This window comes from Hirundo rustica, chromosome 8, assembly GCF_015227805.2.
Source record: "Hirundo rustica isolate bHirRus1 chromosome 8, bHirRus1.pri.v3, whole genome shotgun sequence".
Lineage (NCBI taxonomy): Eukaryota > Metazoa > Chordata > Aves > Passeriformes > Hirundinidae > Hirundo > Hirundo rustica.
Window position 1 is genome coordinate 8,884,473 of NC_053457.1, and position 18,004 is coordinate 8,902,476.

General features: G+C 43.5%; 1 protein-coding gene across 2 annotated transcripts in view; it reads right to left on the minus strand.

Annotated features, from left to right (window-relative positions):
* The window catches only part of GRID1 (glutamate ionotropic receptor delta type subunit 1), a 539,944-nt gene extending 522,963 nt beyond the window's left edge, over positions 1-16,981 (minus strand). Inside the window, exons 1-2 of one of the 2 annotated variants that reach the window (XM_040071277.2) lie at positions 16,943-16,981; positions 16,480-16,531 (exon numbers count right to left, since the gene is read on the minus strand). The gene's annotated coding sequence lies outside the window, so the exon portion shown is untranslated. Of the gene's footprint in view, positions 1-16,479; positions 16,667-16,942 lie in introns of those variants that run through there. The other variant, XM_040071278.2, reaches the window with a different exon arrangement.
* Between the last annotated feature and the right edge of the window lie 1,023 nt (positions 16,982-18,004).

Below are 18,004 nucleotides of genomic sequence, written 5' to 3' on the forward strand. Positions count from 1 at the left end.
CTCCAGCAAAGCCATTATAACTATTGCAATGATTCTATAACACTTGGTGTGTGTGTAGTTCGATTATCCCACTGCCAGAGTGTGACTAATTTCACTCTCACAAAACCTAAGTAATCAAACTTGTGAAAATGAGATAGAGCAATTTTAAAATGAACCAAAAAATCCAAATGATTTCGTGTGAATCTCCACCTGATGAAACAATAAAGCTGCTTTTGTTTACCATAGTGACTCTGTTTGGACTCGATCACTGCCTTTCACACCAGTTTACCAAGTTTTGGCATATGGTCTACCCTTAGTGTCAAGAGAGGCTCCCTTCCACAGCTCCTTCTCCCTCATTAGTTAAAATCCAGAGCTGAGGAATAAATGGGATGCTGGAACCTTCAGAACTGAGCGAAGCTAGGTGGCTCCCAAGACAAAGCCACTGAACCACAGTATCCCTACCGGCAGGCAGCTGCCAGGGCTGCAGTCGCTGGAGCTGTCCTGGGCTGCAGAGGGGTGGCCACCTGCAGCCACATCATGGCAGCGGGTGCACAAACACGGGAAGGCACCAGCCTGCACCTGCAGCTTGGAATTAACTTGTAGGTGGTGCTGGAAGCCCGAGAACAGCACCAGAGAAATAAACAGTTTATTTTGTGTAAGAGGATGTAATTACAAACTTCCAAGGAAGGGCTTTCACAAGCAAGGTTGCACCTTCTCTAACGTGCATCTTCCACTGAGCAAATTCTGGAGTTTATAATCTATAAAATTTCAGAGTGTAACACAAACACAAAGGTAATTGTATAGACCTTCCTCAAGGCAAAGGATGACAAATGACCCAGCAAAGCATTTCATTGTTGCAGAATACTACACACACTCCAACACAAAAAAAAAATCTATGGAGATTAAAATTCTGAAAGAAACGTGGAATTCAGGAAAAGGAAGCTTAATGAGCTACCTCACTACAGGCAATCTTTGTACCTATGATTAATTTGATGTTTCCTCTCACATTTATTTTAGGAAGGGGAAAATTGACTGTAACTCATTTTCTAAAAGGTTTTAAGTGATGCTATCTCACAGCCATAATTTCTAACACTGTGTCTATGTACATGGGTGAACAATTAGCAATAGGCTTTATAGTAAGACTGATATTTTAAAAAATAGTTAGCAATTAGGTGTCTTGATTTTTGAATAACCAATTCAACATCCTCACCAGGAGCTGTTTTCTGAGGTTGGGGCTTTCTTTCCTGGTTTATGGATCCTGGCAGCAAGTCAAACTGAAACTTGGAGTGAAGTACAACTTTCAGAAACCTCAACAAAAATACGGGGAAAACCAGTAGTCCCAGTTTCAGGGCTTCTTTCCTGTACTGTCCTATGCTACACTGAGCTTGTAAAATAAAAGGTAGTGAACAAAATTACATTCTCAGCTGCGTTTCATTTGCCTTTGCAAAGACATCATCTCCTACAATAGAAAAAGGGTGAAGCAGACCCAAGGACCTGACAGGCAAGCAAAGGATGAATTACTTTTATTGTGATGAACTGAGTCTCTTATGCTAACAAAAACATCAGCTCAGTTAAAATGTGGTGTGTAGTGCAAGCTCACTCTTGTGATGCCAGTTAGACATTGATGTAATTGTGCTGTCCCCGGGTTTCAGAGCTTAGGCCCTCAATGTGCACTGCATTACACACACAGCAGCTTAAACCCAGCAGTTTATGGATCACTGTGTCTTTAGTATGGAAGGGAGTCACAGCAGCTGCTGGAGTTGGGGAGCAGGAAGGAAATTCTGCCCAGACACAACCACAGACATCTGTAGGACGTGGCTGAGTTTCCAGCTCTGCTGTTGGTCGCTACATCCCACAGAGAAGAAAGGAGGACAGAGAACTTGACAAAAGTCTTCACTGAAGCATGATCTGTTAACAAATACAAAGCCACCTGGTTCTCTAAGTCTCTTCCCTGCATTCAGTCTGGTTTGCTAGAACTTTTTTTTTTTTTGTCTTTTATTTAGCTAGTCGATGGAGATTCCAACAGCATCAGAATTTTTAAATCTTCTCTTCTTCTCCTTCAGACTTCCTACATCATCCAATAGAACTTTCCTCTCCAGACTGAATTTTACTAGAATGGAATCTGAAATTCAACATTGTGCTGTTAGAATTCAAGCTTGTCTCAAGTGAGCACATCTGAAAAGCACTTAATGCCTACAGCTAACCTGAACATTCATCGTTCCATTCAAATGGCCTTTCTTAGCAGCAAGGAGAGTTCCCTTTTACCAGTGTACAACACTGGTGCACAACCACCCACAGCTCAGCTCTAAAGAGAAGCAGCACTATTCCCCCAGAGCTTCAGGGATGATGTTATTAGACGTCTGACTCCCACAGCCAGTACACTGCAGCCTTAATAAACCATGTATTTGCATCAAGGGATTACGTCCATGAGTGCAGGGGAGTGGACTCATTTAACAGTCTTTCTCTACCGCTGACTGCTCTGATCCCTACAGCAATTCTGCACTGCAAAAAAACAGCTACAGAATGACAAACTGATGCTTTTCTTCCTTCTAAAACAAGTCACTTCTGATTTTATGGCTACACCAGATACATTCTCCTCACTTAGATTTAAGGAGGACAAGCTGGTTATATTTCTCTCTATTTTTGCCAGAAGCTTTGTATTTTGTGCTGGATGCCTCCGGACAGGGCTGATCTAATTCTACAAACTACGGTTGCTCTGTTTTGCTTTTGCTGAGCAATAGCTCACAAAAATAATCTCTATGATCCTGACTGCAACAATTGGGAAGGATTAGACAGTCAAAGATCTGACATACAAAGGCATGTACCTTTAATGCAGATAATCCTCCATTTGAATTTTAGATAAATAACTCCTTGCCCCTTTTTTTCCTTTGCATAACTAATGTAGTTTTACCCCCTCTGCATGAATGAAAATACACTGAGAGCTACTACTGTGAAAATAAAGCATTGCCCTCATGTTGGCTGTAGGCTGCCTGATCTCAAGAGCCTCTCCCGACTATCAGCTGGCATTAGCTGGCAACGTTCTGTCAGCCTCAGATGCTGCCAGCGGCAGAGGGAGCTGGAAACTCTCAGCTCTCCTGTCTCCAGAGAGCTCTCACTTCCTACAGTGCTGCATGGGCACACTGGTGCATGCAGGCAGGGTACTTTGTACTGGTAATGCCGCCGCTGTCTCTGTCACACAGATAAACAGCTCCTTTCGGGGTACAGAGCCACCAAATTAATGGTGCAGAACACATTTTTAAGACTGTTCCTCTCACAAATTCCAAGTTCATCTCCTCAGTGAAAAGTTGTGTTCTAAATTTGTCCTACAATGGAGTTGGGCAGCCACATGTAGATATTGGCTCTGTAACCATATCTGTACCCAGCAATGTAAAAACCAGTGATTTCCCTTGGTCTCTTTGCTTGTGGCGTCTCAGTAGAGGAAGACTTGTACTTGTGCAGGTCCTAAAGAAACTTTTTACTTGCATAGTGAATATTCAGACAGAATGGAGACTATAGAGCACATACAGAGGCACTTCTGTGACACTCAAGTGGCTCAGTCTTGTGGCTTTAATCACTGACCAGTTCTCATTTTTCCCAAATTGCCAATTCCATCTATTCTGCCTTAGCACAGACACCACTATATCCTTTCCTCTAGTCACAAGGGAAGCTTGTAGACCTTCAAAACAGATGCTATCATTTCCCAACTGACTATTCCTATTCCTGTCATTCCCACACTTTCTAAAAGTTCATTACCAATCTCTCAAACACCACAACCTCCCTCTGGTCCTTCAGTGAAATTAGCCCTTCAGCTAGTGACTGAAACACCCTTCTGCAGTCCTGGCGTGTTGTCTCTCATTCAAACCATTCTTTTCTCAGCTTCAGCCCTCAGAGAGGACATGTGATGCATTTACATCTTTGCTTTTTTTCTCCATTCTTCTCGTTGCCTGCAATTCCTACAGACCTTCTACAAACTCCAGGCCTCAGAACATCTCAGCTCCAGGCTGATGTCTTACATTGTCATTGCTACAACTTGTCTTAAAGGGCTTCACGGCCTTATTATAATTCCCCTGTATTAAGAGTTAAAAAGTGCCTTTCCCTTATCCTTTCATACTTTTTTTCCTGCAAAGATTTCCTTTCTTTCAATTATTACTGGATTCTGGCAGCAGTTATTCTATTTTATTTCACATTTTACAGCCAGGTATCCTGTCTTAAAATTCAAAAGAGGTGGTGAATAGCTTCCTCAGCAGTAGAGGCTTCGGAAGGTACCAAGGTAACCCTGTCCTCTGATTTTCTTCTCTTCCATCCTTATCCATTAGAAACCTTGACCTTTATTTAAAATTAAATTAAACCCCTTGTATTTGAGACAAAATTTAAATATTCAAAGCAATTTCATTGCACATGTTCAGAAAGCACAGAAAGAGGAGCTAAGATACATATGCAAATCTTGGGTTTTCTTCAGAGCTTTCCTGGAATACAAACAATACAAACAGATGTTTTCTTCTAAAATTTTTCCAAGAACATACACATACAGTTCCCTTGGTTTAGCCATCTGAGCTGTGGAAGAGCTCCCAACACTGCAGTAACAACATAAAAGGAGGGATAACCTTCAGCATGTGAACTGAGTGATGAGCACACCAGCTCTCCACCACTGAGCACAGCAACAGAACCTCGAGAGAAAGAAGTTGTGAGGAGCAGAGCTGGTGCAACTGTCACCTCAATAGAGGGCTCCATCCTCCTCACTTGGAGTGAGGGTACAGATGTGTCCGACTGCAAATGATCTGAGCGAGGCTCTGCTTGACAGATTGCAGGCAAGAGCCAGTCTCTGCAAGCATCATCCTCCCAAGTAAGAGATTTAGGTGGATACAACGCAGTGTTACACAGGCAACTCCACTGTGGGATAATGCAGAATTACATACTCCAGCCAGCTCCAAATCTGCTTCCCTAGAACTTCAGGAGCAAAATTGGAACCCCTGAAGTCATAGCAGTTACACTGAGGTTCAGTCCAGATTTAGGCAAGGGGTTACGATAAGTATTGTTGGAGTCCAGGGCATTCCTTTGGTTGCCCTGGAGGGTCAGGGACCTGGGCAGGGGGGTCTGGGACCCCAGCCCAGAGCTCAGAGAGACACTGGCTTTGATTTCAGTCCATGGGAAAAACTTCCTACACTGAGAGAAGGTTAAAAAAAATCCAAGCACCAAAAATACATATTGTAAAATAAATTTTAAAATTTACTTTGGAGTACTTTTTATTTTCTTATATCATCTATAGTTTTTTCGGGTTGTTTTGCCTGTTGTCATCTGAAATCTAAGTATTTCCTGGACTTCTTTTTTTGTCTTTGGGAGTGAATACACTGATTTTCTCTATATTTATTCATTTATGAGACCTTTTTCCAAAATGGCTGACGGATTTAACCATACAAATCATTTTGACTCTCAATAGGATTTTTTTCCAAAATTCTCTAGAGGCTTTTGAAAACTCTAAACCCCCAGATCTACAATAAGTCTGCTTTGTGTACTACTGTGCTTTTATTTCACAGTTGTTCTACTGGCTTAGAGGCATGCATATCTGCTGATCATCACATTTTAAGGAATCCTGGAGAATACACAGAAAATTCTCTGCCTCCTGTAAGGTAATCATAAGCAACAACAACAGAATGTTTATGTGTCTTATGCTGCCCAGCTCAGATGTCAGTAAGGACAGAAGGATTCAGGAAACTGACTCTGAAAGATCAGTAGAAGCCAAGAGTGAGCGGGAGAAATGTTTCATTGGATAGTTTTAAATCTCCACACGTAAATCAGAGGGAACTCCGAACTGTCTGGAATAGAATATTACCCACATTCAATATATTTCCTATCACACAGCATGGCAGCATTTTGGATCAAATTCATTCTGCTGAACATACTGAATCCCTCAGCTCTAGCGAGCATTTCAGATGAATAATACAGAGGAGGCAGGTGACTCATAAGATCAGAAAAGGACAAACCATTGCACCTTTCAGGTTCCCCACATGACAGAGCTCACTGAGAACAGCTGTGGTGTCAATGCACAGGGTGAAATGGTGGGCAGGGGGGACTGGAAAACCTGGAGTATCTCACATAGGATCATCCACACAGCGTGCCCAGTGAAGAACATGAAGATGCCTTTCATTCCTTCATGTCTCAATTTTAAAAACTGATTGGCAGAGCTCAGCTCAGACTCACTGAACTCAGTCTGACTGCCATATACAGGTTCATGACTAGGTCTATAAAGATTAAAATTTTTCCCCTCCTGAGACATAGCTGTGTTTTTTCTCTAAAAGTAACACCTTGTAGCACAGTCTGTACATGTGTGAATATTTGGAAGTCCCCTATTAGAAAAGCTTAGAATGAACTGTTGAAATCACAAATTTAACTCAGCAGGGTTAAAAATCTAAAAAAATGCATTACAGAAACAGATCTGCTGAAGGAACAGTCATTTGAGCCTAGAAAATCATGACTCAGAAAGCTGCACAGCAATTGCAAATTACTCCCTTTGACCCTCGCCCATAATGTTTTAGGCAATAGAATGATGTGCAAACCTAAAGTAAGCTAGCTTTCAAAAGAAAGATTTTTAAAAGGTTTTTATTCAAGAATTATGCCCTATGTCAGTTAAAATTGTATACAGCGTAGGTGAAAGATGCAAAGGTGAGAAAAGACTGCAGGTAAAAAAAATATTCCAGTCTAAGGAGGTTATAATTACAAAGTGAATCACCACAAATGCACATTGAATACTTCCATCATTACCTGCCTTCTGGAGGGACTGACTGGGTGATCAGATTACTAATTTTCTCTTAAAATCCAGATTTTATGTAGGCTAAATAGAACTCAGCATCTCTGAGCAGTCTGGGGAAAAAAAATTTGTCTTGCAGCATCAAAAATAATACAAAGTCTGAAATGGCAACTTGTGCTGGTAAGCTTTTTTTGTTTTGTTTTGTTTTTTTTTAAAACAACTTCTTACTTTAGGGTCACAGTTTCTGTCTTACATCCTACAGCTTATATGAGATCAACTTGAATTTTCTTTTTCTCCCTCTCTTTTCCTAATTACTGGTAAAAAATATCTGTCCTTCAACTTTTCTGATCTCCCAACTTAAAATATTGAATGGAAATTAGTAACAATGAATCTAAGGAAATTATTATCAAGCAAGACCAACAAGCAGGTGACTGCAGTGAACTGCCCCCCTGGCCCTGGCCAGCTCATCAGGATCTAACAGAGAATAAATCGATTGTAAGGTCACTGAAAGACAAGGGAACCACAACTGATATCGATGTAAGGGGAAACAAGTTTAGAGGAGTCTAATTGTTACTCCAGTCAGTTCAGTGAAGAACTATTCAAGTGGGACAGGGCCCAGTGCATGCCCTGAGTCTCCTGTAAGACACAGAGGTCCCCATTATCAGTGGCCATGCCTGATTAATCACTTACTCAGCCACTCATCTGCAAATGCCCTGAGCTCTGTAATTGACCCCAATGGGACCACCAGGGCTCCCCCAGTAGTGAGCAATTATTCAATGGTCCACTGTGGCATTCGGCTGTCACCCACACACCAAAGAAACCCATTTTACGCTACAAAATGCTTTGTGATGCTTCCTTTAATATGTATTCATGTGAAGACACATTTTGTGAAGCAAAATCCTTTAAAATAGCCACAATAGAGAAGCAATTGGAGTGAATTAATTTTACCTGATTCAACTGGCAGCCATTATAATTACAAAACCAGCTCAGCTTGCTATGGAATTCTCTGTTGATACACTTTTATCTTGGAGAGGGGGAGAGAAAGAAAAGCATTTAAAGGCAGCTTATTATTGCAGATGAGGGCAGGAGCTGAGTCTGGCTCTCACTACATGCTATCTTCAGCAAGAAGTGCATCAATAAAATGTAACAGAACTTGCAGAGCCCCTTATTCCATAGAAAATGGTTTAAAAGCTAGTTTCACAATTATAGGCAAAAAAAGTATATAAAAAACCAGCAAAATACTCAAATTGGGGTAGATTCAGGAATTCAACCTACAGGTTAATTTATCTACAGCTCGATCAAAGTTGATAGGAGTTTGACATCATAGCTGACATCTAAGCTTTGAACTTGAGCATTACAGACTACTTTGATTTAAATGCTCTCTCCAATACCACTCTCAAGAAAGTTATGTCATGGAAATGAAGGTTTATGTCACATTTACTTATCACAGTACAAGAAAAATATACACAACGATCCTGTCTTTCAAAGTAGAGTTACAAATTTAATTGCTCTTCTGAAATTATCCTGAATTAAAGGTCTGAAAGTTCTAATCTTGTGTGTTCTAAAGACTTTAAGGCAGTAAAATAAGCTCGTTATCACAGTTTAGTGAGGAGTGCAATGGAAAAATAAATCCTATGATAAATATGTGGCAGTAAAAGGATAATGAAGCCAATACAGAGCAGCCTAAGAATTGAAACTGGCCAGGGAATAAAGAGCAACAGACTGGTTCATATTTTCCCTGCCTCTTGTGGCATTAAATCTTTCTTGAGAGAGAAATTGCACCTACCCATTTTCCTAAAAGAAGGATGGATTACTGGAAGTGATAGGTCAAAAGCATTATCTACATGACTGTCTAAGATTGTCACATTTTTTCAGCCTATTTTCTTAATGATGCAACATGATAGATACAGTTTGAAGGGTATTATTCCTATTTGCCCATATGCCAAGAGCAGTTTTTGCCAAAAACACAAAAAGTATTACAAAGTTGCTATGGAAGATTTAAAAACAAGTTAATTACTCATCTATGTGAGAAAGTGTCACCCTGGTTTTTCTGAGTTTTTTAAAGCCTTTTGATTGTTCATAAAATGGAGTCAGACCTTTTAGCTTCTGTACAATATTAGGAGCCGTTTTCACTTTTTCTCACACATGTAACATTAACAAATCCTTTGTTTTTCAGTCTCTGTCCTTTGTTTGCATACTTCTAACCTGAAAACAATTGTAACTGACAGTTGGTCTGGCCATTCGGCTGGGAGGTGAAAACTCCAGAAGCCAATCCACAGCCAGACCCACAAATGCATAAAAAGTAACAAATAAACAGGCAGAGGGGCTCTCGACCTTGGCTCAGCCTTGGGGCTCTCTCGGAGGAACATCTCTGCCCTGCGAAATCTCTCGTCTCCGTGTGATTGCTTTGCATATCCCGATCACAAGAAAGGAAACATCTGCCTTAAGAAAACCACCAACGGACCAATTTTCATCTTGAAAATGGTCAGACATTATTCAAGTCCAAAACATAAGTGAGCATACCGGTAGGCATCAGATCCAATGTGGATTTTCAACACTCTTCTGATGTTATACAGGACCTAGCAATAAAAACCTCTGTGCCCACAGACACACTGCATTTCAACATACTGCTTAGAGCTTCCCATTTGTTTATTTTTTGATAACTGAAAATTCATTCGAATTTGGCAACAGAGTAAAGAAGTTTTCCCTGATATGAAGTATCATTCTTACTATATAATAAGTCTCTGTTCCAAAATAAGACAATACTACCCAAGCAAATAATAATTTAAGAAATCTATACATACTTTTATTTTAGGAAAAAATAAAAATCGGTATGAAAAATTTCAGACCAAATATTTTGTTTGAGCTCTAAACCACTGAAGAGATGTTCTTGCAGCAGCAATTGGTAATAGCAGCCCCAGCTATACAGGGGGAAAAGGATCCAGCCTGTGAGAATGCTGAGGCAGAGCTGAGCCGTGCCCTGTCCCTGTAACTGCCCAGCAGAGACTCAGCAGACACAAACGGGAATGTGCAAGCGGTTGCCTAAAACCTTTTGGTCAAGGAGAGAACAAACCATGGTCGGCCTCAAGGTCAGGGCAGTCGAGGGAAAAAGTCTCCCGTTGATTTTAAGGGCCTTGTGTTAAGCCCTGCAATGTTTGTTTTCATGCAACCCAAGCTATTCTGCAAGTTTCCAGCCTGGCCAAACTTCCAAGCATGAATTACAATGGAAACTGGAATGCATTCAAATGTTATTGGCTCTTCAGAAGTGGAGCCAAATTCACACTAAAGAGCACTGCTTAACAGATAGGAATAAGTTGATTTCCCAAAAACTGTGTAGTATCAAATGGCAATGTTAGGAAAAAAAAAAAAAAAACAAACCACAACAGAATTCTGTTTTCAGGCCAGGAAAAAGAGTGGAATAGCAATCTGAGCCTGTTCCAGCCTCACAAAATGCAGACTGCTGCTGGGCTTGCAACACATCCACTGATAACAGAAAGCAGAAGGGATCACTGTGCAGTTTTGAGTTATTTAAAGGCTCTTTTAATCAATAAGTTACTTAGATGTGCAATCTTCCAGCTTAGCCATAGAAAGGTAGCAGTGTATTGTTTAGCAGAGTATTGCTTATTAACATATTTCGGCTTTCTTCCTTAGAGTGTGCAAACTACTGTTACATAATGTTTAATAAAACACCTTTCAGTATTTTAAGCTGGTGTTTTACTTCTGAGACCCTGTAGAGGGCATTAGGAAACACAAACTCTTGCTTCTTCCCAAGGCCTACATTTCTGGGACTGTAATGGGAGCAGGACTAATGAGGATGGAGTGAAATCCAGCAGATACACCCACTTCTTAACACTTCTGTGCACACATAAAGTAAAAGAGTCACCATCTTTCTGCTGCCAGTAAACCTGCCAGATATAGCAGGGTCTGGGATCCTTTTCCTTGACCTGGAATAATTTCTTTTCACTCGCTTGCAAATGTGGAGTTTGTGTTTGAGTTTGCTGCAATTAGGTTCTGTAAGCCTCACTAATGATATTCAGTGCAGTAATACCAAAGCAGCATTTCCCCTCCCAATCTCATTATTTTTCTCTTATTCCTTAATGCTTCTCCCTGTTGGAGGGCTTACTCTAAGTTAGGAATGTGTTTCAAAGGTGCTCCTTTTACTCATGTTATTCTCTTTCCCAGTCCATTGAGTGACTCCAAAGCTTTTTCTTAGCCCTTGGCTTTTCTGTTTTATTGCAGAGAAGTAAATCACTGCAAGACTGGTGTCCATCCTGAAGGGTGGCAATAACACATCTGTACCTGAGACGAGATCCCCAGGAACATCCACCTGCCTTAAAATGGGTCTGAGGAAGAGGACAGGCAAAGTGTTGCTGAGGTGCTTCAGTATGGGGAAGGGTCTTTCCCTCACCACAGGAGAGGATGGTTTGTTCTTATGAAAACCTGAAATCCATCAGGGATCATCAAGGACAGTGAGAGCTCCTTTTTCATCTCTCATAAATCTTCCATTCCCTGGACGGTGTGTTAATTGAATAAGCAAAACAGACCAAGCTGTCACATCCTCTGCCTATCTTCCTAGATTTTTGGAACAGTTGAAACTTGCAACAGTCTCAAGCTCATTTTCATTCAAGAGCATGTGGAAATACAAGGCACGATGGGAGGAGCTGTCTTTACAATAGATTCACACTGAATTAATCCAAGTGGAAAGCTGCATGCCTCTTGGTTTTATTTTTTTTTCAAAAGAGTGTCTAATAGGATTAATCTCAAGGCCATGGATGTGAGTTACCGTGTTTTCTTCCAGGAAAGGCAGAAAGGGCCACAGTGCTGGGCATTGTGGGGCTCCCTGCCAGCCAGTTCTGCTTCATGCCTCTTTGCCAATTGATCTTGCAATGTCTGCCCCAAACAAACAGGTAACCAATGATAAATGAACAGCTAAACGCTCATTTAGCATTTCTGTATGCCCTTTACACTTGTTTTTATGCTCTGGAGCTGGCAATTCAGACACAAGAGGTGAAAGGTAGGAGAGGGTCAAGCGCACAAAAATCTGCACCACCTCCATTTTTATTCCAAAAAATCTCCTTAGGGAACATATGCCTGAATTCCCTGGGAGCAGATGTGTACAAGGAAGGGGAGAAGCAAAATGAGCCAAGAGGAGCTGTCCAAAGGCAGCTGCCACTGGTCTGTGACCTGTAGGACACACAGTATTTAATGCTAAAGGAAATGTGCATTTGCAGCTATTTCTCAGCAACTTCACTCTGAAGGACATTGCAATTTATATTAACCATAAAAGCTGGATATTGCCTTTTGGGTTGAGAGGTGTGCAGAGTGGAGGAACTGAGGCATTTCATTTCATCAGAACAACTGCTTTGAGAGGTGCAGTCAATGGTCATGTAGCACATTCCCCGACTAAGCTTTGATAAAGATCTCAGCCCAGAATTTGTAAAAATTACATGCTGGAGATTCAGAATGGCTTAGCAAAGGAGAAAAGAGTCTGTTGTTGAACCTAATAGTAATAGATGTTTGCAATTTAAAGAGTCACTTAACAAGGTATAGCTTTTGGAGATTTTTGAGAAGCAGAAAGGAATCAGTCTGTGCTCCCTACTCCAGCATTCTCTGTAGCAAAACATCAGTCTCAGTCACTGAAGTGAAAATTCTTTGAGTTACGTTTTTGCTAAACAACAGCTATGCATGATAACATTTCAGTTATGAAGACACAGGTCTGAAAGGCTTAAAAGCTCTCCACAGCATCCAGATATACCCATCTTTTATTGGCTGAATTTCCATACCTGCTGTTTCTCATTTCAGAATCTATGGTTATCACAGAAAAATGCCTGGTTCCTCTTCCTGCTCTGTACCACACGTGACAAAAGACACTGTAAAGCCTGTCTGGGCACATATTTACCTCATCCCAACCCTACTACTCCCAATGAATCTCTTTGAGGACTGCTGTAAGCCTGATAAAGTGTTTGCCTCATATATTGATAAGCACCACATCAAATTTTCAGGAAGTACTGTAGTACAGATTGCAGAACCCTGTCATTAATATAATCTGTCCCAGAGGCCTTTTTAGTTTTCTGCAGGATCTCTGTAGCCAGCTAAGAAAGCAGCTACAAAACTGTACTGCCTCTGTCACAGGATCCACACAGGATCAACTCAGCTGGGAGGAGGTGATCCTTGGAGATTAACCATCTTTCTTGGAACCCTCCTCCCTCCAGGACCTTGTGCATCCTTTTCACTGTCCTAACACTTCAGCATTCCCCCATGTCATGGTCACTCCAGCCAAGGCTGCTCTGGAGCTTCCCATTCCCTACCAGACCCTCTTTTGTGAGAACAAGGTCCAGCATGGCTCCTCTCCTCACTGGCTCCTCTGTCACTTGTAGAAAGAAGTTACCATCAGTGCATTCCAGGAACCTCATGGATTATCTGGGCTCTGCTGTGGTGTCCCTCCAAGAGATATTGGGGTGGTTGAAAGAATACACAAAGACTGGAGCTGCCTCTTCCACTCAGTCTTCCTGGTTACTGCTATAATGTCACTGTCCCTGCCCTCCTTTCATCCTGACCCATAAGCTCTCAGCCAGCTCCTCATCTATCCTCAGGAAGAGCTCCAGGTACTCCAGCTGGACATTAATACAGATGGGAACAGCTCTTCCTTGTTTCCCTTGCTTGTCCTTCCTGAAGTACCTGAATCCTTTCATTCCAGTACTCTGGTCATAGGATTCACCCCACACATGTCCATGATTCCACAGCCCTGCAGATCTGTACACATTTCCATCTCCTCTTAATTATTCCCAATGCTACATGCATTTGCTTTGAGGCATTTCAATCTAGCCACCAGTGAGGCTTTGGACTGGCTGGATTTCCTTTGTGCTGCTCTTCAGGGGCGCTCCTGCTGATATGTGACCCTTCTCCAGGCTCTGGGCATCTCCTGCCGGCCCTGGCATTCAGCTGGCAGGAGTGGGATGGGCTGAAGGTCCCTTCCCATGGAAACTTTAAAGCCCTGCCCACCAGCTTGGCAAGCCTATGACGGATGAGGCTCTTCCCCTTCTCTGACAGATGGAGCCCATCTGCCCCCTGCAGACCGGGTTTCCAAGCAGAATCCCGTGTTCTAGGTAGCTGAACCAGGCCTTGTCCTTACTGGTGCAAGCTTTCATTCTCCCGCATCACTGCCCCTCTTCCTCCCTCTCTCCCTCCTTCCTGTGCGTGCCAGCAGGAGAGTTTGGTGGGCTCACTGCAGACTGTGCTCAGAGCCAGCTCTCCAGCTCCTTCCCAGCCTCCCTGACACGACTCGCCCATCCCACCACCTCCTGCAGTTCAGCCAACTGTTGCAAATATGCAAACTGTAATTAGAAGGAAGTGTTAGACCAGCCACATTAGCACTGATGTTGCAAACACACTGCAGCTTGATTTACACAACAACATTTTGACAGCACAATTATGTCAGTTAAAAACGGGGGGAGAGCACAGCTACAGCGTCTTAGCTATGACAGAGCTGACGAAATCACTCCTAGTTGAGTTCACACTGAATCTAACATATTTTCTTCTGAGGCAGAGCCAGAGCTGTACGGGGACTGCTTGGAAAACAAGCTGTCAAGGCAAGAAAGTATAGCCAGGGAGCAATGAGGAGCAATTGGAAGCAGTACAATTAGCACACGTGGATCCACAAGAGGATGCCCTCCTTTTTAAACCTTGGTAATTTTCGCTAGAAGAGAAACTCCTACTGAATTCAGTAGGCTATTGAGGGGTCTATCTAAAGTTCACACAGCAACTGGGATGAATCCGTAATTGTAACAATTAAATTGTTATTATTAAGAACCCGGCATAGCTGCAACTGAATATCCCAAATGCAGCCTATTCACAATCTTTCCTATGCTTGTAAGTGCATATAAAAAGTTAGTAAAAAGGTGCCTTATTATCTAAAAACATACAGGATAAAAAAGAATTGAGTCAGCAGAAATAAAACCTCTGATTTAAATTATTGTTTTTGTGCTAACATTTGCCTCACAGTCCTTTGAGAAGTCAGGCTTTGCATTAATATTTTGTATTATGAAATCAGTGAAGACACCAAGTTCTTTTTCCAAGATGAAAAGATTGAATCCCTACTTTAAACAGGGAAAAAAAGCATTGACATTTCAAGAACAGTACAGTTTGTACTTCTAAGATGAGATGTGAGCAGTATGAATTATGACTCTGATATTAAGCAGTTCTGGTCCATCTACTACTCTCCCCTCAAGAGCAGCTTCAATTTCCATCTCCACTGAAGTTAAAAAGAAGACTAAATTAGAAGCAAGTTTCTTCTCCAATTCAGTTCTCCTTAAAACAGAACAGGGGAGTTAAAAATGTCTTGGACAGAGGGCAAGGAACTATGTATAACTATAGCAAAATCAGCAGTATCGTAGCACAAAAAACAAACACTTGAGATTTAAAATAGAAACTGCATGCCTGGATTTTAGCAGGCAGCCTTTTCCTTCCCTGTGTAATGGACAGGGACAGGAACAAAAACCCCACAAAGGAAGGTGTATATTCCATCTAAGTTGTTGCCTAACCACAGAAATTAGAAAGAGTTTTTGGCAGTGAAACTTTTTAAGAGTCAAAAATCTCCTAAGCTTCCAAACCTGAGTAAAGAGAACAATTAAAATAGTGATCCCTTTTATCAATTTACATATTTCCACTGGAGTCTTACATCTAGAATGCAACTTCTTTTTGAGAAGTGCTGCCCAGAAACAGTGTCTGAGCCCCATCTTCCCTATGGATGCACCACAGCAGTCACTTCCACATTGCATAGCCTGTTTTCTTTGCAGGTAGTATCTTCTGTCTCCTACTTCTCAATTATTAATTGCTTAAGCTCCAACCATCACCCCCTCCTTAGTTCCTGCTGTGTTAAATTAGGCTATTTTCTGGTTTATGCAAACATCTTAAATGATGTAAGCATGCTGATCACTATCCAAAGCAACTATCTGGGGGTTTTGTGAGTACCCCATCATTTTATTTGCACGTGTGCAATGAAGAATCTTTTTAGAGGCCCAAATACTAACATTCCAGCCTTCATTTTGTTTTGTTTCCTTTTCATCGAGGTGAGAGGCGTGCTTTCCTCAGCCCTGGCTCATCCCTGGGGCCCAGGGTCTATGTCATGTTTAGTTTGCAGTTTGATGTTTACGTCCTTTCACATGAAATTCACACTTACTGGAACAACAGGGTTTGAAATTGAAGTAGCTGCAGCTGAATGGACCATGTAATTAGGCATGGAGTGGCTTGCTGGCAAGCTCCCCAGGAACGTGTGACACCAAGTAACTTTCCTAGCTGCCTACTGTGGGTATCCAGTAATGCCCAAAATAATCTCTTCTAATCTCTACAGAAATATGGAGGGCCACAGTCCTACTCTGGGGCAGAGGCAACACACCAGCTTCAGACTGTGAAGGTTAAGATGCAGAAACATGTCTTACTCATTTGGTCTGGTCTCCTAAGGAAAAAGGAGGTTGTAAATTTCCAAACAGAAGAGTGAAATAAACATATTTCTATAAATATTAGTGCAACTGGATACTTCAACTATACACAAATTATTTTTTTTTCTTCACATCAGGAAACCCAGCATTCACAACTATTTTTCCACAGTTTCAGGTCTAACAGATCACTGGGGTTTTTTCGCTGAGGGAAACTTTCCACAGGAAACTCACAACCACGTGTGTCTAGTATGCCCCAAACACAGCCCAAGAGAGCAGCAGACGAGCTCATGGCCAGCTCACAAAAGAAAACATCTTTACCTTCAGAGTTTTATCCTGAGTCGTCACCTTTAAAGAACGCGATGCCTCACTCCTGCAATTCAGAAATTAACATTTCAGCACGTCACCCCCTGGTGGTTACCGAAAGCAGATAAAAGCAGCGAAACACCTGGCTGTGGTTGAGCCTTTCGGGTCACACGGTGTGGGCTTAGCACGGCCCACCTCAGGGGCACGGGGAGCCCAGCGCCCTCCTGCCCCTGGATGGGCGTGGGGCTGACACCTGTCCCCAAAACATAGTGCTGACACCTGTCCCCAAAACATAGTGCTGACACCTGTCCCCAAAACATAGAGCTCACACCTGTCCCCAAAAACCAGGGGAAAAAACACTGGCCAGGACCCACAGGTGCCACGGGGTGGCAAGAGCCCAGCCTGCTTACCTGCCTGAGGCACCGGGCTCTGCTCACCCGCCTGAGGAACCTTCTGGAAGCCCCCAGCCCCCACTCACCTGCCCGAGGAAGATGCTGGAAGCCCCCAGCCCCCGCTGACCTGGCTGAGGAACCTTCTGGAAGCCCCCAGCCCCCACCGATCTACCTGAGGAACCTTCTGGAAGCCCCCAGCCCCCGCTGACCCACCTGAGGAACCTTCTGGAAGCCCCCAGCCCCCACTGATCTACCTGAGGAACCTCCTGGAAGCCCCCAGCCCCCACTGATCTACCTGAGGAACCTTCTGGAAGCCCCCAGCCCCCACTGATCTACCTGAGGAACCTTCTGGAAGCCCCCAGCCCCCGCTGACCCACCTGAGGAACCTTCTGGAAGCCCCCAGCCCCCGCTGACCCACCTGAGGAACCTTCTGGAAGCCCCCAGCCCCCACTGATCTACCTGAGGAACCTTCTGGAAGCCCCCAGACCCTGCTGACCCACCTGAGGAACCTTCTGGAAGCCCCCAGCCCCCACTGATCTACCTGAGGAACCTTCTGGAAGCCCCCAGCCCCCACTGATCTACCTGAGGAACCTTCTGGAAGCCCCCAGCCCCCACTGATCTACCTGAGGAACCTTCTGGAAGCCCCCAGACCCTGCTGACCCACCTGAGGAACCTTCTGGAAGACCCCAGCCCCCGCTGACCCACCTGAGGAACCTTCTGGAAGCCCCCAGCCCCCGCTGACCCGCCCGAGGAACCTTCTGGAAGCCTGCGGCGGCCGCGGGGCGGCAGCGGTCGGCGGGCTGTGGGCAGCCCCCGGGCACAGCCCGTCCCTCAGCGCGGCCGGGCCGGGGGCTCGGCGCTCCCCTCAGGGCACACCTGAGGCGCCCCGCAGCCCCAGGTGCACACTCGCAGCCTGGAATCCCGCAGAAACTCCGAGGGGAACCGTCCGGGATGGATTTCGTGAGCAGAGGGGGCATCACCAGGTGAGGTCCCCCAAGGCTCGGGCGGCAGCTCAGGCTGTGGGGTAACACCCCCCAACTCCCAGAGTCGTACCCAGGGGAGAGGCAACCACAAACCAGCCTTAATCTAAATCTGACACGTTTCCCTCCATCTCTCCCTGACGGATTCCCGGGCTCCATCCCTGTCGG